Source organism: Petromyzon marinus, chromosome 6 (assembly GCF_048934315.1).
Source record: "Petromyzon marinus isolate PM22_M1 ecotype Great Lakes invasive population chromosome 6, UKy_Petmar_22M1.pri1.0, whole genome shotgun sequence".
Classification (NCBI taxonomy): Eukaryota; Metazoa; Chordata; class Hyperoartia; order Petromyzontiformes; family Petromyzontidae; genus Petromyzon; species Petromyzon marinus.
In genome coordinates this window covers 6,926,048-6,948,958 of record NC_133672.1, presented here as the reverse complement: position 1 = coordinate 6,948,958, position 22,911 = coordinate 6,926,048, and the positions used below count along the sequence as shown (strand labels likewise).

The 22,911-nt window shown below is 43.4% G+C and overlaps 1 long non-coding RNA gene across 1 annotated transcript; it reads right to left on the bottom strand.

Moving 5' to 3' along the window:
* Positions 1 to 8,797: 8,797 nt before the first annotated feature.
* Positions 8,798 to 22,578, bottom strand: LOC116939618 (uncharacterized). Its single transcript, XR_012940832.1, has 3 exons — positions 21,811 to 22,578; positions 9,810 to 9,863; positions 8,798 to 8,916 (listed from the first exon to the last, which is right to left on the bottom strand). It is a non-coding gene; the product is annotated as an uncharacterized LOC116939618 (long non-coding RNA).
* Positions 22,579 to 22,911: the final 333 nt, after the last annotated feature.

Sequence of the window (22,911 nt, the reverse complement as noted above, 5' to 3'; positions counted from 1 at the left end):
CTGTTGATATGCAAACTCCTTTGTCAAAGCGCTCTGCTCCTCCCACCTAGCTTAAAAGACGCTGCGAAGCTTAGCAGCGTTCATTGAAGCGCTGTCGTCCTGAAGAAGGCTACTTGTGTTGTGGCCGAAACGTCGTGAGAATTTTATTTTGTTTTATTTTTATTATTTTATTTCCATTCTACGTGACTTTACCTAAAGAACCAAGAAGATGTATTACTTATTCATTAATTTACTAGTCAACAGTCTTAATAACTTATATTTATGATTATTTATTACTATTTTATTATTAAAATGTATTCATGTTTAATTGTTTTATTCGCACGTTTAATTAATTAATAATAGCTATTACATGTTAAAGGCAAATGGATAACACAAATCCACACACTTGTAAACGTTGCTACGGTTCGTGCAGTTGTCACCGGTGGATCTTAATTGTTTAAATATATCACTTCAAATTATACTTGAGGACAACCCTGAACAAAAATATTAAACGCAAATGCAACAGTTTATACACCAGTATTGAACTTCTGAAATAATGTCAAACTTCACTAGATAGTCACCAGGAGGGCATTCCTGAGAAACAATTCATATGTCCAAGAACTAATTTTAACCCATTGCTATTGTTTTGGAATCATTTGAAGCATCTGTACATTGGCCATGACTCAAACGTTCAAGGTGGAGTTTGCCATCACTGCCCAGTAATAATTCAAATAGACAGAATCGCGAGCATTGCTTTCATGCACTTCACCAGGCAATGACACCAGTAGTCACATACATCAAAGATGTGTCCAGCACTAATGCCACTAACGTTATAAAGCAAGGGTTTATTGTACAAATGTTTACAAAACAGTACACTGTGTCTCGGCCTCGCAGTGCGCTCCGTTGCACCACTATCCGAGTAGATAACCTCGCATTCAATAAACCTTCAGAGCCAGGGTGAACATCCGACTCCAAACGTATTGAATGAATTGAACGAGGTAAAACTGATGGAAAAACACTGCACAAATACAGCATCTGTTAATACTTGGAAATATCAATATCAAATAAAATAGCCCCAGGCCGAGGGAGATTGACAGTTCTTTTGTGTTTCTTCCATTTGCGAATAATCACACCAACTGTTGTCACCTTCTCACCAAGCTGCTTAGCAATGGTCTTGTAGCCCATTCCAGCCTTGTGTAGGTCTACAATCTTGTCCCCGACATCCTTGGAGAGCTCTTTGGTCTTGGCCATGGTGGAGAGTTTGGAATCTGATTGATTGATTGCTTTTGTGGACAGGTGTCTTTTATACAGGTAACAAGCTGAGATTAGAAGCACTCCCTTTAAGAGTGTGCTCCTAATCTCAGCTCGTTACCTGTATAAAAGACACCTGGGAGCCAGAAATCGTTCTGATTGAGAGGGGGTCAAATACTTATTTCCCCCATTAAAATGCAAATCAATTTATAAAATTTTTGACATGTGTTTTTCTGGATTTTTTTGCTGTTATTCTCTCTCACTGTTCAAATAAATCTACCATTAAAATTATAGACTGAGAATTTCTTTGTCAGTGGGCAAACGTACAAAATCAGCAGCGGATCAAATACTATTTTCCCTCACTGTAGAGGCCGGCCGAAATTCGGTTTCGGTTTCGGCGCCGAAAGTTGGCAAATGGCCTTTTTCGGCATACTTTCGGTTTCGGCCGAAAATTATTTTTTTACTTTTTATTTACTTTCGGTTTCGGACGAAACTGATATTGACTTTCGGTCGTCATTCGTCAACCGAAGATCTATTTTTAGAATATAATGCTAATGCTACGTCTATCACTCTGCCGGTCAGTCGGCGCTGGGCAATCCTATGCGATAGGCTGCAAACACACCCAGATATATGTACACACAAACACACACAAACACATACACGTCAGCAGCAGCAGCAGCAGCTTGGGAGCGAGGTTATAGCCGCAACAATGGTCTGCCAATGTATATACGACCGGTCAACAGACGGCAGCCTGTCTGGTTGAATGCGGAAAAACTGTTGTTTCTTAACTACAACATTCGTTTGTTTGGATATAATTACTAAGTAACACCTACATATTTTATTTTTAGCGACTCTTACTGCAGGCTCTGATTAGTTCTAGATTTATTTTTAATTCAAGTAGCATTGCATCATGACATATTTCATAAATCTTGTATTTTGTAACTTCGGTTATATACCTTTCTGTTTCGGTCTTGGTTGAAATTGAAGTTAAACTTTCGGTTTCGGCCGAAAGTGTAGTTAAACTTTCGGTTTCGGCTTCAGGTTTGGCCAAAAGTCAATGTTTTACTTTCGGTCTGGTTTCGATTTCGGCTGAAACCGGAAATTCAGTTTCGGTCGGCCCCTACCTGGAGGAATCTGATAAGTTATTTTCCACAGATGTCCAGTCGGGGAAGGTCAGCAAGTTACATACATTGTACGATACATTTGTAATTGTTGTTGGTGCCGAATTCTCACATTAGATACTTACAATGTAATAATACGGGTGAAGTTGAAAAACATATGTAAGAAACTGCCTTATTAAACGTTTCACTTGATTGTGACAATACATTCTAATTGGCAGTTCCCAAAAACATATTTCGCTCTGAATTGCACTTAACAATGCAACTCTAAACTCGTATCACATAGTCCTCAGTACACAAGCCACATATGCGGCACAAAACATATCGTGAGCTAGTGTTTGGGTCGTTCCTGCCTTGAACACTCAGCTGGAATAATTGTTGGAAAATCCCTCATTTATGGGAAAGCGCGTGGAAGGCTTAACGGGACAATAATTAACCTACAGGTGTGAGAACGCACTAGCTAAGGTCACCTCCACGCAGAAAATCAGTGCTGAGACCCCAAGTGGAAAGCACTGAGCATTGTGAACAGCGACCAACCCAGGTGGTCGAGTGGGATGAGGTTAACAAGAGTAGACAATTTAGTCTTACGATCACCATTTTAGGTTGCAGCATCACGACTCTCAGCGGTGGCTGGGGGTAATCCATAGGCAGGGACTCTGCCCGCTTTCCATGGCGTGGGTTGGCGGAGACGCAGCATTATTCCTCCCCTCTATGCTGCCGGTCACAAGCGACCTCTTGAGCGTACGATCTCGTGAAAGAAAATATTTCCCAATAGGAATATGCAATGCGTTTAATTTAAATTAGATGATGGTACTCTCACCATACTAGAATCTCAAGCAAGGTCCCAAACAACGCTGGCAAACAGAGTGAAATAATGCAGATGTCCAGAATAAACGCCTCAATCGAGAATAAATCATTGAACCTCTCTTGACTCGGGTGCAACCGCAACAAAAAAAACCATGAACAAAGAACATCTTAAAGTGACTACGCGCAACAGAAACATCCACGAAAAAACAGCAAAATCTTCCAGAAAAAAACACCGTATATCATCAACGCTGTGTGCAAAAATCCCAGTGGGATGCAAGTCAAACAATAACAACCATAAGACAATTTAGATTTAAAGTTATGAGGCTAACTCTGTACTTCAACAAACATGGCTGAAACATGTTTTCGAAATCACCAAAATAAATCTATAAAAACAATGTAACAGTGATCATAGGAACTGTGATTCATATTTAATAATAAACGATCTAAAATAACATGTACGACCAAACTTTACAGCCATAGCTGGCAGCATGACTCGCTCCATAACAGCAGGAGTATCAGCAGGAGTATCAAATGTATGTACTGTGCTGCGTAGATTTATTTTTTACCGTCACTTTCTGTAAAGAAACGTCATATTTGAAGCGACTTTGCGTAATAAATTATTTAATTCAGCTCGACCTTCCTCTGCGTTAGGGTAAAAATCCACCCACTCATGAAGATTAATGAAGGTTGGGGTGGGCCTCATGTGGAGTGACGTCACGCGGGGGGGGGGTGGGCCTCATGTGGAGTGACGTCACATGTGGGACGGACAGACATTTTTGGGTGATTATAATGAAGAGGAGTCGGAGAATGGTTTAAGCGCTTCTTTAATTCACCAACGCACAGCAACACTCGTTCCTAGACCAACCTCGAACACACGTCCCACAGCCCCTTATATCCCCTCAATCTCCGCTCCCAATACACATCCGCGTCTAGCACGCCTGGTCCGGGTGACGTCACTGCCCTTTAACCCCTGACCCCCCGTCCCGAGCATTCCCGCGCTTGTGATTGGCGCGTGTTGTCGTGAGAGCGGAGATGTCGTGTCTGCATGGTGCGTGTGCCTGAGGGTGACTCGCAGATCCCTTACAGATCATGGGAACAGAATAACAATAACTGGGAACAAGCAGACTTTAGGAAAAGTTCCCTTCCATTGACCACATTATGAATCATCTTCAAGAAAAGACATTTAATTAAAATTACCATTGTTCTGAACCTTTGTAGAATGATAAAGCATTTCACTCGGTATAAAGCGGTGAAGTCATACAAGCTGTCACAAACCAATCTATATGAGAGACTCAGTTGCAAAACACAACTGAACATAGCATTAAATCATTCCTATATTTGGTATTCACGCAAGCCAATCGGAAAGGCGCTATGTAGTTACAACAGTGCTGCAGTAGTTTCACATTAGGAGACAATTTTCTTGCGTGTTCTCCCAATTCATTCATTTGTGGGGGATTAAAAACAAATTGAACTGCAGTGTAAGCACGCAATGGCCTGCTAATGTTGAATGATGTCACTGAGGCAGATGGTGCATAGTTTATGGTCAATACACCCGCGGTATTAACCGGAATCGAAGCGCGAATCTCTGCAACAAGCGGCACATAACCATTTGCTGGACCACGTCACCACCCATAAATGTACTTAGAACAGCTATTGATGAGTGGCAAAAAAAATGTATGAATGGAATTGAGGCAAATCTCAGTGGGTTGACTTGCTTTTGAAAACCTTCACTTGACAATGAAACGTAATATACCCAAACGAAACCAAAACTATTGAAACAATTTTTTTATTTTACAAGGTAAGGCTCACTGAGTCATATAGGTATTTTTCAGAAGTGGCATGACCACGAATGACAGCTCAGCGAAGTGGCTTATCACGTGGAAATGTTTAGCAGCCAAGTACTCTAAACGCATGTTTCTAAATGTCGCGGGGAAAACCAGAGGACCCAGACAATAAAATCCACGAGACCACGGGAACACAAAAACTCCAAATATACATGCGTTAGGATTGGTATCCAACCCACGACCCCGTGCATACCAGGCAAGGTAGTTAACATCTTGCCCCATACATAAGCATTTCTAAAAACAAACATGGGGGAAGGGGGTGGGGGAGGGTGGGGGAGGGTGGGGGAGGGTGAAGTTTAAGAAAGCAAACAGAGAACAAAAGATGTCAAAATACGTGTTGAGCAATATAAGTCTCACAAAGAGACTGCGATGTGAAACTGAAGATCGAATACAACAGAACTCTGTAAAAGAATGAGAGTAAAAAAGCGGAACACACAACACAAAAAACTGTCAAGTTCTAAGTTACATTTTAGTTTTCTTTTCCCAGACGAGAAAATGCCAAGGTAAATTCTTACTTGCAAGAGTGACCTCAGTCAACAAAATGACAAAAGCAAAACGGATACAATATGTACCTTATACTCTTAGCTCTTTCGGTAAAGTCACGTTGAAGGGAAACAATAAAATAATAATATATATAAAACAATATATTTAAAACAATATTTTAAAACAATATATTTTATTATTTTATTGTTTCCCTTCAACGTGACTTTACCGAAAGAGCTAAGAGTATGAATTACTGCAGTCACGAAAGCTTTAAATCAAAATATGTACCTTGGTCAGCTGCTGAAGGTAGCCAACATTACGTGAATGAAATCAAGCCAGACGTGAATGGGATGAAGTGTATTGTCAGGAGCAGAGCCGCTTGAACGAGCTCCAGCTGGTATGTGGAAAATGAGGCTTGCTCCATACACTGAGACAAGAGCTGTGATTGCAGTGAATATTGATTGTGCCTCAGGAAGGCGATTTCCACAGTCGCCTACCACCATGTAGAAACAGGCGTTAGCAGCTACTGCAGGGGTACGCTGTGAGCAGTAGAGAGATTATGGCAGGGGGAAAACCACATTGTTGTACAATACTATGCTCCCCACCTTCACACCCCACACACTGAGCAGTGGCGAAGAACGGCCAAAGAACTCTGACAACCAAAACGGCACGAGGAGGTTGCTTATCCAGGAATGGATAAACACATGGGGTGTACATGTGTGGAGGTTCTCTCAGCCCGACGTCCTTCTAAGGACCGGGTATGGATGGGCCAGTGGTCAGAGACCCACCAGTGCCAGCGGTGGGTCAGCCTCCTTAGCTCCAGCCAGCCGGAGGGCTATAGGAGTAGGTCAGTGGCTAGGATAGATAGCCCGGAGGCTGTACCTCCACAGGTTGTGGGTGGAAGGGGCCATTACCCCTTCATGTTAAGTCCTAGTGAGTGCTGTTAAAGATATAAAATAAACGTGTTACTTCCTACTAAAAACCCTGGCGGGGTCCGGTGGACATTGTTCGGGTGGTTTGGGACCAGTGCGTTTGGGTTGTGTGCGGGCGGCGCTCATGGTTTGTTCACCCGTCACGCCTGAAACCCTACATCACGCCACTCACTGTCACCTCACGTTCATCTCGCAGGGGCCGTGCGCGTGGTGTGTCCGATGAGCAGGGGGATGGTTCTCCTGACCCTTGCTATGCACCATGCCGTCTTGCCGCTCCCCCGGTTGCTACAGGTGTGACTTCACCGACGATGCTCACGCCGATGGATCGCCGTGCTGCTCCACCGGCCGTCCAACAGGGCGGTGACCCACGAGCGCCGGCGTCCGCCTCTGCTGGAAAGCTGGAGGTCCATCGCCCAGCTCCTCCCAGCCCCCCACCGGGGACTCCTGGCCCTTATGATGATCCCGCTAAGCGGACTCGCTCCAAACTTCCCCGGTTCTCTTAGGGCCCTGTCGCCACTTACCCACACTGTCCGCCGCCTCCTCCTCCTGTGGATGCGTCGGTCAATAACTCACCTTGTCCCTTCTTCGGTCCGCCGGTGCGTTCGTCGACGGGTGGGATTAAGGGCGCAGGGGGGGTCGGACATGCGTGTGGACGGGTTCGGTTCTTGTGTATATTGTTCATAGTGTGTATTTGTACAGGTGGGTTGGGGTAAATTACTGGGCTTGCTACTGTTTCGCTATTGTTGTTGTTAAGGAGCCACACGAGTTCGTGTTCAGTTTTTTATTGTTGAAAATTGATTATTGTTGTTATGGCAGCCGGGACGGCTGCGGGCTATACAGGGGGGGGGGGGGGGTGTGATGTGGTGGTTACTCTGTAAACACACACCCTACACAGTACCTACCAGAGTGGGGTCATTGATAACCCTGACCAAGACCCCACCTGAGGGGTGGAGGCTGTGGAGTATGTGTGTGTGTGATCCCCCAGAACCTTGCCCCTAGGCAGAAAACGGGATAAACAAACACAGATCGGTTGGACTACCTGTGGCCAGAACCCCTCCTGAGGGGAGGGGGCTGTGGGGTATCTGTGATCCCTCAGAACCCCGCCCCTCGGTGGGGAATCGTATAAAAGGCGGGCTCCTGAGAGCAGAGTTCAGTTCACCTCAAGCCGAAGTCGAGGAGCCACCTGGCGACGAGACCCTGGACCCCAAGCCCCGGCGTCCTTCGGAGGGCCGGGGCTCAGTGCAGTGCCAGTGGTCGAGAGGCTAGGACCCTGAGGTTCCCTCAGCCCAACGTCCTTCTAAGGACCTGGTCTGGCCGGGCCAGTGGTCAGAGATCCACCGGTCCCAGCGGTGGGTCAGCCTCCTTAGCTCCAGCCAGCCGGAGGGCTATAGGAGTAGGTCAGTGGCTAGGATAGATAGCCCGGAGGCTGTACCTCCACAGGGGTGTGGGTGGAAGGGGCCATTACCTCTTCGTGTTAAGTCCTAGTGAGTGTTGTTAAAGATATAAAATAAATGTGTTGCTTCCTATTACGACTCCGTCTCCATACACGACTACTACACATGCACACAGGGCCAAGGTGAAAACCTTTTAAAATCCTTTTTATACTAAGAAAAGTATGACTTTGTTCTTTCATATGATCATTTCGGTATTAACAACATAAATACTACTACATGTGTATTTCCTCTTGCCACGGCAGCTCTCTCGCCTACTTCGCCATTTTTCTTGCTGTGGGTGATGAAATTGCTTGTGTTGCGATCGAAACGTCGTGATTTGTTTAATTTTATTTTATTTCTACTTACGTGACGTTACCGAAAGAACCCAAGAGTATGTGTATTACCTTTACCCATTGGTGGAGGAGGGTCTTTTTATGCTTTGGTGCCCCCAAGGCAGGAGAGGGTAATGTTAATGGGGGTGTTAGCGGGGGGGGTGTGGGGCAAGAGGGAGCATCAACCAAAGGGAAGCAGCAGCACTGAGGGCTAAGGCAAGGGACATGATAGGCAGGATGTTAAAGGATAGCAAAAAGATCTGAGCCAAACAGGATGGAGATCGGAGAAGTGTGCAGATACTTTGGTTGCACTAATTATTGTGTGGACCACATTACTTGCTTATGCGGAGAGACAGAAAGCCGAAGACACAAGCACCGAGTATAGAGAAGTTATAGATGCCTACTGGGCTTGAACAGAAAAGAGTCGCCGTGTACCAGTGGCGTGGGTGGAGGGGACATGCAAAACAGTGAGTGCAGAGCCGAGCCGGACTATTGGGTGTGTCCGGTAGCGATGGAGAGAATGTGCCGACGTGAGAATTTAGAAACGGATTAACGTGTAGCGAGCTCAGAGGCAGGGTGTTATAGGTTGAAATGTATAAAATCGAACAAATAACGATCTCCGTGAGTAACATTCTTTATTTCCTCCGTACGTTATAAAAAAAAAACAGTTTTACGCTATAGATAAAAGTGCGGTCTCTCTCCGACCTAAGGGGGCGTCCATAAATGACGTAACGCACCTGGGGGGGGGGGGGGTCATAAATTTGTGACGATGCGTGACGAGGGGGGGGGGTGAGAATGTGACGTCACATCAAAATGCGCAACTTTAAATAAATATAGACAACACGTGCTACTTAAATAGACGTTTTAATAAATGTTTTTTTACTACAACATCAGTGCAGCGCCACATTAAATACGCACTACAATGACAATAGTTTAAAGCGATTTGAAGCATGTTAATACGGTTTTGGGGGGGGGGGGCAGAGCTTTGTGACGTCATATTTGAGGGGGGGTCTGACTTTTTGTGACGCCGTATGACGAGGGGGGGGGGGGTCAAAAATCGTCCAAAATCGCGTGACGTCATTTATGGACGGCCCCTAAGTCATTTGATTATGACTGACGTGTGCAGCGTATTAATTATAGAGGGAGGATAAAATTAAACTGGCAAAATAATTCACAATTGGAACCCCTCAGGTAAACGACTATTGAATCAAGACACGCTGGAGGCAGCCATGAGAGACTTGGGCAAGTCCGGTTCGTCAGGATAGCAAGTGTAAGACATTGGATCGGTCTTCGAGGAGCTAAGGGGCCGTCCAAAAATGACGTCACGCGATTTTGGACGATTTTTGACCCCCCCCCCCCATCGTCACACAGCGAACAAATAGAAATAGGAGCAAAAATAACAGAAATCAGAACAAAAACAACTGCATTACAGAACAGAAAAGTGCACAAACATTAAATAAATAATACTTTGTTTCCTTCCTCTAATAAAGTTGGCTCCGACAAATTATTTTTAAAACATCGTTCCTCGTGTAATGAAGTTACAGAAACGGTTATATGTCAGAGATAACTAAAGGTGAGGTTGTGTCACAAGGTGAAATAAAAGTCACGCCAGAAACACAAAGATACTCACGTGGAAACAAGTTCAAGTGCTGCACAGAGTGATTATGTGCCACGTGCAATGGCTCTGAAATGTAGAAGAGTTGGAGCTCATGAGTAACATATATTGTCGTGTTTGCATTCTGGTGGAGTTTCAAGGTTAATACGCATTTTAAGAGTGGGGTTGTAAAGTACCGTATTTTCCCGCATATAGCCCGCATACGCATATAACCCGCAGACGCATATACCCCGAAAAAATTGCGTTTTGTGTAAAACAAATTTCAGATAGCCCGCACCTCCATATACCCCAAATGCATTCATATCTTTAACGTCTTTACCGCAGCTTAATTCCATCATATTAATACGAAGTTTACATTTGTAATACATTCCATTATCATTTGTTAACATTTAAATCATAAAGTGCACAAAGAAAACAAACTAACCGGAAATGAGTGAACATGAAACAGTAAAAAAAGTTACAAAAGTAAATATACAATAAATATGTAACACATAACTGGTAGATAAGAAAGTACAGTTTTAGCACTGGTAGATTGTGCACTGCGCAGACAATCGCGGCACTACGGTAACGCCGTTGCCTCGCCCCCAACCCCCCACCTTTCTCTTCCCCCAGCTCTCTCGTCACTACCACAGATCTTGCTCTGCCCCACCCCCCATCCCCCCCCACCTCTCTCCCCCCCCAGCTCTCCCGTCGCTGGTAAACAAAGTGCGCCCAATTCAAACATTGTCGTTTCATTGTAAAAAAACAATTAGAATCATTTAAAGCGTGATAACCTGTGCAATTTTAGTGTGAGTGGTTTATTCAGCAGTGCTTTAGTCAAAGGTAAGTGGATAGACCTATAATGAAAAAATTAAACGAGTTATGACATTTTTGATTTAAAGCTTTCGTGACTGCAGTAATTAATATTCTTAGCTCTTTTGGTAAAGTCACGTTTAAGGGAAACAATAAAATAATAAAATATATAAAACAATTAAAATTCTCACGACGTTTCGACCATAACAAAACCGGTCATCATCAGGTGTGAAAACCAACGGCAAGAAACATTTGAAAGAAGTGGCGGTTTGCATTTATTTATTTTTAAAAGGTGTTTGTATTTACTTATTTAAAAAAAAACGTTAGCACCACGGGCAGCGATTTGGCAGTTTGTTTCGAAGGACGAGTCCATCTATGTTCTGAAAAGAGGAGGGGGGAGACGAAAAGTTAATGTATGCTGTCTGAAAGCCACCGTAAGCGTGAACAATCAATTAAGACCTGAAATGGTTTATCAAATCCTTCCAATGATTGCTAAGCCAGAATCCATCTTCTCGGTTGAAATTGTCTCTGTGTTTGTATATGTGGATAGCCTCATGAACGAATCTCTCATGGTAGCCAGATGGCTTACAAAGAACCTCTGTCTTGGAGAAGTCAATGTCATGTGAGCCTACAGAATTATAACAATGATCTGCCACGGCCGAGGTGTTGGTCCTACCATGTTTAAGGTCTGCTTTGTGTTCACGAATGCGGTCCGAGACATGGCGTTTGGTTTCTCCAGTGTAACTACTACCACAGAGGCAACTTAGTTGTAGACACCAGGGTACTGTGTGTCCGGAATCACATCTTTTACAGACGGAACCAGTTCACGGATTTCATGTAATGTGTTGAAACGGACCTGGATCTTGTGTTCATTCAAGATTTTGGAGATCTTTTTTTGTGATCCCCGCAATGTAGGGTAAAGTGATGATTTTGAAAGGCTCCTCAAGAGGGTCCTTCTTCATGGTTTGAGTGATAGCTTTGCGGATTGTATAGTCGGAGTAACCATTGTATAGTCGGAGTAACCGTTAGCCTTAAGAGCTTGGTGTACATGCTTGAGTTCACTGCCTATGTGTTCCTGGTCGGATATGCATTGGGCTCTATGGTACAGAGTCTTGATGAAATAATTCTTCTGTGATGGATGGTGGTGGGAATCCGGTTTCAGATAAGCATCCGTATGGGTAGCTTTCCTGTAGACAGAGTGGCTCATTGAACTATCAGGTCTATTTTTTATTAGGACATCCAAAAAAGGTAGCTTGCCATCTTTTTCGACTTCCATGGTAAATCTGATGGCTGGGTGTATGGAATTGATGTGGTCGAAGAATTGGTCTAGAGCAGGCCGGCAATGTGGCCAGATGACAAAAGTGTCATCCACGTACCTCTTCCATAAGGTTGGGCGCAGAGTGGCAGTCTGGATGGCGTAAGTCTCAAATTTCTCCATGAAAATGTTAGCTATAACCGGAGATGGGCGCGAGCCCATTGGAGTGCCCTCAGTTTGTTTATAGAAAGTTCAATTCCAAGTGAAGTATGTATTGGTTAAGCAGTGTCTCACCAGGGGTGGTACCTCAGTGTTTAGTCCATGATGAACCAAGTCTTCAATGATGCCGATGGTGTCAGGTACAGGAACTTTGGTGAATAAGGAAACTACATCATAACTGACAAACAGGTCATCTGGCGATAGGGAAATACCCTTGATTGTCGATACCGGGTGAGTAGAATTTTGTACCATAGAGGTGGTTTTTCCAGTAAAAGGACGCAGGATTTCAGACAAAAAAGAGACCTGATGGTTCAATGAGCCACTGTCTACAGGAAAGCTACCCATATGGATGCTTATCTGAAACCGGATTCCCACCACCATCCATCACAGAAGAATTCTCTCATCAAGACTCTGTACCATAGAGCCCAATGCATATCTGACCAGGAACACATAGGCAGTGAACTCAAGCATGTACACCAAGCTCTTAAGGCTAATGGTTACTCCGACTATACAATCCGCAAAGCTATCACTCAAACCATGAAGAAGGACCCTCTTGAGGAGCCTTTCAAAACCATCACTTTACCCTACATTGCGGGGATCACAAAAAAAGATCTCCAAAATCTTGAATAAACACAAGATCCAGGTCCGTTTCAACACATTACGTAAAATCCGTGATCTGGTTCCGTCTGTAAAATATGTGATTCCGGACATACAGTACCCTGGTGTCTACAAACTAAGTTGCTTCTGTGGTAGTAGTTACATTGGAGAAACCAAACGCTATGTCTTGGACCGCATTCGTGAACACAAAGCAGACCTTAAACATGGTAGGACCAACACCTTGGCCGTGGCAGATCATTGTTATAATTCAGTAGGCTCACATGACATTGACTTCTCCAAGACAGAGGTTCTTTGTAAGTCATCTGACTACCATGAGATATTCGTTCATGAGGCTATCCACATATACAAGCACAGAGACAATTTCAACCGAGAAGATGGATGCTGGCTTAGCAATCATTGGAAGGATTTGATAAACCATTTTAGGTCTTAATTGATTGTTCACGTTTACGGTGGCTTTCAGACAGCATACATTAATTTTTTGTCTTCCCCCTCCTCTTTTCAGAACATAGATGGACTCGTCCTTCTAAACAAACTGCCAAATCGCTGCCCGTGGTGCTAACGTTTTTTAAATGAATAAATACAAACACCGTTTAAAAATAAAATAATAAAATGCAAACCGCCACTTCTTTCAAATGTTTCTTGTCGTTCGTTTTCACACCTGATGATGACCGTTTGTATTATGGTCGAAACGTCATGAGAATTTTTATTGTTTCATATATATTTTATTATTTTATTGTTTCCCTTAAACGTGACTTTACCGAAAGAGCTAAGAATATGAGTTATGACATGTCACATGTGTAAAATATTTTTGGCATAGCCCGCACCTTCATATACCCCGCAGGGTTTTGTTTTGTTTGTAAAAAGTAGTTTACCCCACGGGTTATATGCGGGAAAATACGGTAATCTTGTATTTTTAGTTTCACTTTGTCTTCTGAAGATCCGGGAGTATCGTGACTCATATTGTCGGCATGACGTCGAAATTTATGACGAGATCAATTTGACGCTATTGTGTTAATATATGTTGAGAATAGAATAAGACTGAGCAACAACGCCGTGTCGAACACCTTTGTAGAGTGGAGTCAGAAGAAGTATTACCCAGTTGTACACATTGTATTGTGTCTCAATAGTTTATAACCAACCTGTTTACATTTTCACTAGGGGATTGCATATTTCTGCACTGCCCTCACTCCACGTGAACTGGCAACTTATAACAACTAGTGGATAGTAGTCTTGCATCCAAGCACTACCCAGCTGAGCTTCCGAAGATCTGACAATATCGGACCCATTCCCGGTGAATTGGTCGTAGGCAAATGATAATTCTCTATCGAGAATTAGGAGCGCCAGAAAAAAATCACTGGAGTACAAACTACTCAAGTATTCCTCAGCATGCAACATTTATTTGTGTTCACGATTATATTGAGCCTTGAAACAGACTGCATCAGTGCAATCCTGGAATGGCTGTCATTGCATAATCCGTCTAATCTGTGAACGGACAAACATCATTCCACCAGGGCCAACTGAAGCTCGCTAAACCTGCTCAGCACTGACACTTGAACTGACTGGGAGTGTCTGGAATTCTCGATATGCGTTGTCATTGCTGCTGTGAAGCTTGACTTCCCGGTGTTACTCTCGCTGTCATTGTGATAGAGCCATCTCAATTCGTAAAAGAAACCTGTAGGTTGCTTCAAATACAATGTTGTGTCCGTACATCCATTTCTAAAACTCATAAACCAGTCGCAAACTTACCACGACAATACCGCTATGCATTCTACGTCTTCATCCAAAAGAGCATCATTAGCACATCAGATTCCGCCAGTGTAAATAGTCAGATTCTGATTTAGCCTGCTCAACCTGGAAACCTCTCTGCTCTATTAAAAATGTGCTATTATAATCGTCCCTGCCGGCAGGCAACGTAAGTTGTTGTACGGCTGTGCTCAAAGTGGGCACGAACAAAGCCTGATTTGCACGCACAATAGTCGAGTGATTTCCGGGCCACTGCTGTGATTTATGGGTACGCATGAGCATCGCGATATCGCATACCTGTCAACCCATACAGTTTACCCATATTATACAGGGAAACTTATTTTTCAGGTCCATATGGCGTACAGACGTTTCAATACGGGCAAATATAAAATTGTCCATTTGGTTGTGTTTCTCCCTTGTGATGGGATTTTGTAGGATGAACTTTAAGATTTATAATGTCACGGGGTGACCAATAAGGTCTGAATTGGTCTGTAATAATGTACGCACTAATAAGGGGTTGGACAGGTATGGTATCGGTATGAGAGTAGAATTAATGGAGATTCCATCTGCACCGGAATGAGCACTAGGAATTGTCACCGTAGATGCGACCAAGGGAGTGACGCACACCTGGAAACGGCGCTGTAATACGATAAAATCGGACTGAAATAAAAGCAGACTTGAACAATGAACTGAAGTAACAGCGAACTGACGTAAAAGCAGCGCTTAGCCGATCAAAGAAAGATAAATGAGGGCGCGCCACTTGATCATGAAGTGACTGTCTCGATCCAGGACAATAATCGTTTGCATTCGTAGTGTAGTAGAACGACACTACTGTGGCTCAGTATCGGGGCTGTAGGCGGGTGTCACGGAGGTCGTGTCAGGCCGTGACACTCCGCGTGAACCCAACAGGACACGTGACCGGATAAAGGGGGGCCAGGGGCCCCAGGGGGGTCACGTGGTTGAGGGCTCGGGCCTTCCCGAAGGATCGTGAAGGGGGGCGTGGCCTGGGGCGGAGCCGGCCACGCCGGACTGGTTATACGCGGGGTGTGGACGGAGAGCTGGGCTGTTCTGCTCTGTCAAGTCTGGGATGGAGCTACCATCTACGACCCTCGGTCTCCGGTCCAGAAATGTAGAATCCCCGTGTGTTAGCTAAGTTAGGAACGGTGGTTACCACCCTATGTCGTTAACCTGTTAATGTTAAGAGTTACCCGTTGTGTTTAGATAATAAATAGTGTTGCCTCCAAAGTCCAGTGTGTACCTGCAGTTTTAAACAGCGATTTAACACAGCAGTCTGATCGACCGTATGAACAAACTACCATAAAAAGTTATGTTAAAATCAGATAATCAATACCGTTGGTTTGTATGATCTGTGAACTGTGGGATTTAATCTTCTTCTTTCTTCTCTTTTTTCTTTCTTGTTTATATATAAAAGTCTGCGCGCGCTTGCGAAGGATTTGGCTCCCGAATCGTGGGGTTTAGGTCCAAAAATTTTTGCCAGGCAGCATACCCTAAGCCCCGCGGTGGGAATAGGCTATTCCTTTTCCACATCCGTCACCTTAAAATTAGTTAAATTAGCGATTTAGTGGGATTTTTATTTATTTATTGTGCGACTTCGACCGTACCAACTCACGCCAATTGCGTGGGGGGGGGGGGGGGGGCGGACCCTACCAAGTGATACGCGTTCGGTCGAGCTCACGGGGGACATTTTCTTTTACGCGTTTCACATGCAATAAATATACACATTACGCTGCGGCTATTTCTTCACAGTGTCATGTCCTCTTCGCCCCCCCCCCCCCAACACGTTGCGTGCAGTTAATACTACAGAGTCCATAGATTATATTATATTGCTTAGATAGCATTATTATTGCATGGGTGGGGGGATGGTGGGGGGTGCGAGGGTAGCGGCCCAGCCCCCAGCCTGACAACGTGCCACCTCAGCCGCCTCGACAATGTAGGCCAGGACGGGGGCTCCACACGGGACTAGACCTCACCACGGCTATGCTAAGTACAAATTTCCTTGCTTCTTACGCTAATAACTCTGGTTCATTGTTTACGATTATTAAACAAATCACTTGACAAATATCACAATAATAATGTTTGTGTGCACATGATAATTCAGGTTCATTGCTTACTATTATGGAACAAATACGTTGCCAGATATTACAATAATTATGTTTGTGTGCAGATAATAACTCAGGTTCATTGCTTACTATTATAAAACAAATACGTTGCCAGATATTACAATAATAATCTTTGTGTGCACATAATAACTCAGGTTCATTGTTTACTATTATTAAACTCATAAGTTGGCAGATATTACAATAATAATGTTTGTGTGCAGATCACAACTCAGTTTCATTGTTTACTATTATGAAACTCATACGTTGGCAGATATTACAATAATAATGTTTGTGTGCAGATCACAACTCAGTTTCATTGTTTACTATTATGAAACTAATAGGTTGGATAATCAGCTGTGTTTGTATGACACTGCAACGGTGTACTGCCAGTCTGTTATGTCGCCTGCTGCGTGCTAATTAATTAACGTTAGTGCACTGCCACTCTATTATCTACACTGCTAATTTTGCTTTTGCCCATTATTAATGCATGCCAGTCTATAATCTGTTGCCTGCTTCTTTATCTCACTCAGTGTAATGCCAGCCTTTCATGTCGACTGTCTTCTGCTGTTTCAGCTGCTGCCCGTATTGCCTGCTTTTTGTCGACTGTAGCAAGGCTTATGTCATTGGGTCGGCGTACTGGCAGTCTATAAACTAGACTGTAGCCTACTTCTCAACTTACCTGTGCGTACTGCTGCTATTTAATTTACACTTATTTCAGCTTATTTCTTCGATGCATTTCTATTGTTTCGATTGCTCACGTCATGCGATTTACTGATACGTAGTACTGCACTTCACCTCCAAAATGGTCAACGCATCTACGTCACAAAAGGAAATGCCCAACAACAGGCCCTGTCTCCACAAGACACCACCCTTATGGCGTTCTTTGTTTTATGCCCAAGTGACCCATTTGCTGCCAACCTGCTCTACCATTAAGTTCCCTCCTACTATACACGGACTGCAAAAAAACCTTGAAGCGACGTGCTGCTGAGGGTGAATCGGATGCCTTGGGACGAGTCTACACAGTTCATCCCAACAATCAGCAGTGCTACTTTCTCCCAATGCTTCTCCATGTTGCCAAAGGGGACACATCTTTCCAAGACCGATAAACAGTGGAAGGAGTTGTCTGTCAAGCATACAGGGAAGCTTGCAATCTTCGTGAAATTCTTGCGCATGATCACCATCTTCATGAAGCTATGACAGAAGCTTCTGTTGGTCAGTCCCCTTTCCAACTGACATTGATCTTCTGCATACATCTTCAAGTTTGCAGCCCATCTAACCCCCATGGGACTCTGGCAAAAATACAAAGAGGGCACGAGTGAGGATATCCTCCACGGAGCTCAATGACAAAATATAAACCTCGACGTCAACTTTTCTGATGTCATCTTCAAACAGGCCCTCATCCTCCTTCAGGACAAACTGCACTCCATTGGTGGAAAATACCTCACGTCTATGGGACTACCAACGCCCTACAGGCACAACCTGCATGCCCTTGCTCAAGAGATCCGACGTTAAATATGCTATTATGCTTACTCAGAGTGAGAAGGATAAGGTTGGCCTGCGTTGTGCCCAGTGTTAGAAATAAAATAAGTACCCTCTACACGACGTGTCGCGGAAGCCGCTCATTACACCTCTTTAAAAAATATATATGCTTAAATACATTGAACGGAAAGAGGGGCAAAGTGTTTCCCAGTTTCCCAAAAAAAACCTCAGCCTAGATCTGCCCTTGGGGTTTGGGGGTGGTTCGCCTCGGGCGCAAGTTGGTGGCAGCCAGTTAGTCATTACACTAGTGACGAAATGGCACGTTCTGTTTATAAGACAACCCTTACTAATTGGCTGTCTCGGGTGGTAGCGGGTTTTAATGACGCAATTATTATTTACGTGATCTGATATTGGTCGCGAAAGCCTACGTGTTATAAAAGGACTCAGTTGTAAAACACAACTGAACATAACATTAAATCATTCCTATATTTGGTATTCATGCCATTATAATGCAAGCTTATCAGAAAGGTGCTATGTAGTTACAACAGTGCTGCAGGAGTTTCATATTAGGGGATGATTTTCTGATATGTTCTCCCAATTCATTAATTTGTGGGCGATTAAAAACAAATTGAACTGTAAGCACGCAATGGCCTGCTCATGTTGAATAATGTCACTGAGACAGATGACGCATAGTTTATGGTCAATATTCACCAGAATCGAAGCGCGAATCTCTGTAACAACGTCACCACCCATATATGATAATTGGCAAAAAAACGTTCGAATTAAATTGAGGCAAACGTCAGTGGGTTAACATGCTTTTGAAAACATTAACTTGACAATGAAACGTAATATACCCAAACGAAACTCAAACTATTTTAACTATTTTATTTTATTTTGCCAGGTAAGGCCCACTGAGCTATATAGATCTTTTTCAGAAGCGGCATGACCACGAATGACAGCTCAACGAAGTGGCTTATCACGTGGAAATATAAAGAAGCCAAGTATTCTAAACGCATGTTTCTAAATGTCGAGGGAAAAACCGGAGGACAAAAAATCCACGCGACCACTCCAAATGTACATTGGTATCCAACCCACGACCCCGTGCATACCAGGCAAGATAGTTAACATCTTGCCCCATACACAAACATGCCTAAAAAACAAAGATGGCAGAAGGGGGTGGGGGAGGGTGGAGAGGTATAAGAAAACAAACTGAGAACAAAATACGTCAAAATACGTGTTGAGGAAGTCTCACAAAGAGACTTCGATGTGAAACTGAAGATGGAATACAACAGAACTCTGTAAAAGAATGAGAGTAAAACAACGGAACACACAACATAAAAAAACTGTCATGTTGAAGTTACACTTTTTTATCCCAGACGAGAAGATGCCATGATAAATTATCACTTGCAAGAGTGACCTCAGTCAACAAAATGACAGAAGCAGAACGGATAGAATATGTACCTTGGTCAGCTGCTGAAGATAGCCAACATTACGTTAATGAAATCAAGCCAGACGTAAATGGGATGAAGTGCTATTGGAAACCTTAACTTGATCATGAAAAGTAACAAACCAATAATAAAAAATAAGAACGCTTTATGTTTCATCGGTGAGAATTACTTGCAATGAAACACGGTCGTTAACAAAAATATAGAACAAAAATGTAAAAATTCAGTTGTGAGCATTTCACACCCACAGCATCAATGGATTGCCATAACAGAGCCGGTTGAACGAGCTCCAGCTGGTATTTGGAGAATGAGGCTTGCTCCATCCACTGAGACAAGAGCTGTGACTGCGATGAAGATTGATTGTGCCTCAGTCATTCTTGCAAAGCAGTGAAGCAATCTGCATTTAACGAGTGGACAGTCCACCACCATAAATAGAATTGTGAACAAAACTAAACTTTGCATATGAATATCAGTCGCGGGAATTACTTTCGAATCCCGGTAAATTTTCCCCGTGCTACTAATTTACTTTTCTGTGAATATTAACGTTTTCTTACAACTGAATGACCCAGAGAGCGCACAATTTTGCCAGCTCCGAACTGCATAACGCAGCCTATGTTATGACATTTTGACTCATAGAACATCATGCAAATCTGAACCACACCCACACCAGGGGTTTTCCCCTACAGCGTATAGCTTCCTACACCTGACAATTCACATTTTCAGTGCGCTACGTATAGAGAGTGTCCGCCTTTTCCACAGACCGATCACAGAGGTACGTCTCGATCGGGCTTAAGTCTATCCAAACGGTGAAGTCTACTGAAATAAAGATGAACGCAATATTGGTGCCAGATCTCGGTACAAATCAATTCCTGCCACCCGAACACGTGCCCAATTTTCAGACTATCAAGGTCAAAGTTTGGCAGCTACAGTATATGGTGTGATCCTATTAACCTAATCCTCCGGAGTGCTTGGAAAATAATAATCAAAATGTTATAAAGCGTCTGTCATATCGACATATCTCAAAGTGCTGTACATAAAATAATTGAAAAAACGATTCAAGAATATAGATAAAATGAAAGCAAAACACAAAGCCACTGATTTTTTTTATATTTTTTATATTTTTGGTATAGCCCTGTGAGCCATTCGGCTCTTGAATCGGGTGCAGCCACAACAAACAAAAAACAAAAACACGAACAAGAAAACATCTTAAAGTGACTACGTGACTGGGCAAACAGAAAATCTATGAAAAAAACAGCAAAAATATTCCTGAAAAAAAGCACCGTACACCAACGCTGTGTGCAAGAAATCCCATTGGGATGCAAGTCAAACAACAACAACCACATGAAAACTTAGATTAAGGCCATCAGTCTAACTCCGTACTACAATAAAACAAACATGTCCAAACCAAAATCGTTTTCGAAATCACCAAAAAATAAAGCCATAATTGCAACGTAGCAGTGATCATAGAGACTGTGACCGAATTTTTACAATAAACTACGTAAATAACATGTAACACCAAATCCTAGAGCCATAGCTGGCTGCATGAGTTACTCCACAACAACAGAAGCATCGGTCGGAGTATCACATTTTTCAATGCACCTTTAAGATCAGCACGCTACACCAAAATACAGATAATACTTTGCAGCGTCATCCGGAGCAAAAACATTTTATTTTATTTTACGCCAATAAATAGCAGTGGCAGCTAGGGGTGTACAACTCCTCTAGAGCAGTTTTGAGAGAAGATCTCATTGATAATAACAAGAACCACGACTCGAAATGCAGACAAGATGAAAATCAAACTACGATCACAGCGAATGATAATAATAACACAGTAATCAAATCAGACAACAGGAAAAGATAATTAATACAATTTGGGTTTGTTTTTTTGAAATCCCAAGTAAATGGGGAAAGCCTGTACAAATAGGTGAGTTTTATGACGTGCTTTAAAAAGTCAAACGGACTCGAGATTCCCCAACGGAGAGAAGGCGATTTCTACAATCGCCTACCACCATGTAGAAACAGGCGTTAGCAGCTACTGCAGGGGTACTCTGTGAGCAGTAGAGAGTAAGGCGGGGGAAAAAACCACATTGTTGTACATTACCATGCTCCCCACCTTCACACCCCACACACTGACCAGTGGCGAAGAACGGCCAAATAACTCTGACAACCAAAACGGCACGGGGAGGTTGCTTATCCAGGAATGGATAAACACATGGGATGTACATGTACACAGGGCCAAGGTCATAACCTTTTAAAATCCTTTTTATACTAAGAAAAGTATGACTTTGTTCTTTCATATGATCATTTCGGTATTAACAACATAAATACTACTACATGTGTATTACCTCTTGCCACGGCAGCTCTCTCGCCTACTTCACCATTTTTTCTTGCTGTGGGTGATGAAATTGCTTGTGTTGCGATCGAAACGTCGTGATTTGTTTAATTTTATTTCTACTTACGTGACGTTACCGAAAGAACCCAAGAGTATGTGTATTACCTTTACCCATTGGTGGAGGAGGGTCTTTTTATGCTTTGGTGCCTCCAAGGCAGGAGAGGGTAATGTTAATGGGGGTGTTAGCGAGGGGGGTGTGGGGCAAGAGGGAGCATCAACCAAAGGGAAGCAGCAGCACTGAGGGCTAAGGCAAGGGACATGATAGGCAGGATGTTAAAGGATAGCAAAAAAGATCTGAGCCAAACAGGATGGAGATCGGAGAAGTGTGCAGACACTTTGGTTGCACTAATTATTGCGTGGACCACGTTTCTTGCGTGTGCGCAGAGACAGAAAGCCGAAGACACAAGCACCGAGTATAGAGAAGTTATAGATGCCTACTGGGCTTGAACAGAAAAGAGTCGCCGTGTACCAGTGGCGTGGGTGGAGGGGACATGCAAAACAGTGAGTGCAGAGCCGAGCCGGACTATTGGGTGTGTCCGGTAGCGATGGAGAGAATGTGCCGACGTGAGAATTTAGAAACGGATTAACGTGTAGCGAGCTCAGAGGCAGGGTGTTATAGGTTGAAATGTATAAAATCGAACAAATAACGATGTCCGTGTGTAACATTCTTTATTTTTTTCACGTACGTTATAAAAAATAAAACTTTTACGCTGTAGATAAAAGTGCGGTCTCTCTCCGACCTAAGGGGCCGTCCATAAATGACGTCACGCACCTAGGGGGGGGGGTGGTCAAACATTTGTGACGATGTGTGATGAGGGGGGGGGGGGGGTGGTGAGAAATGTGACGTCACATCAAAATGCGCAACTTTAAATAAATACAGACAACACGTTCTACTTAATTAATAGACGTTTTAATACATGTTTTTTTACTACAACATCAGAGTGCAGCGCCACATTAAATACGCACTACAATGGCAATAGTTTAAAGCGATTTGAAGCAGAGCTTTATGACGTCATATTTGAGGGGGGGTCTGACTTTTTATGACGCGGTGTGA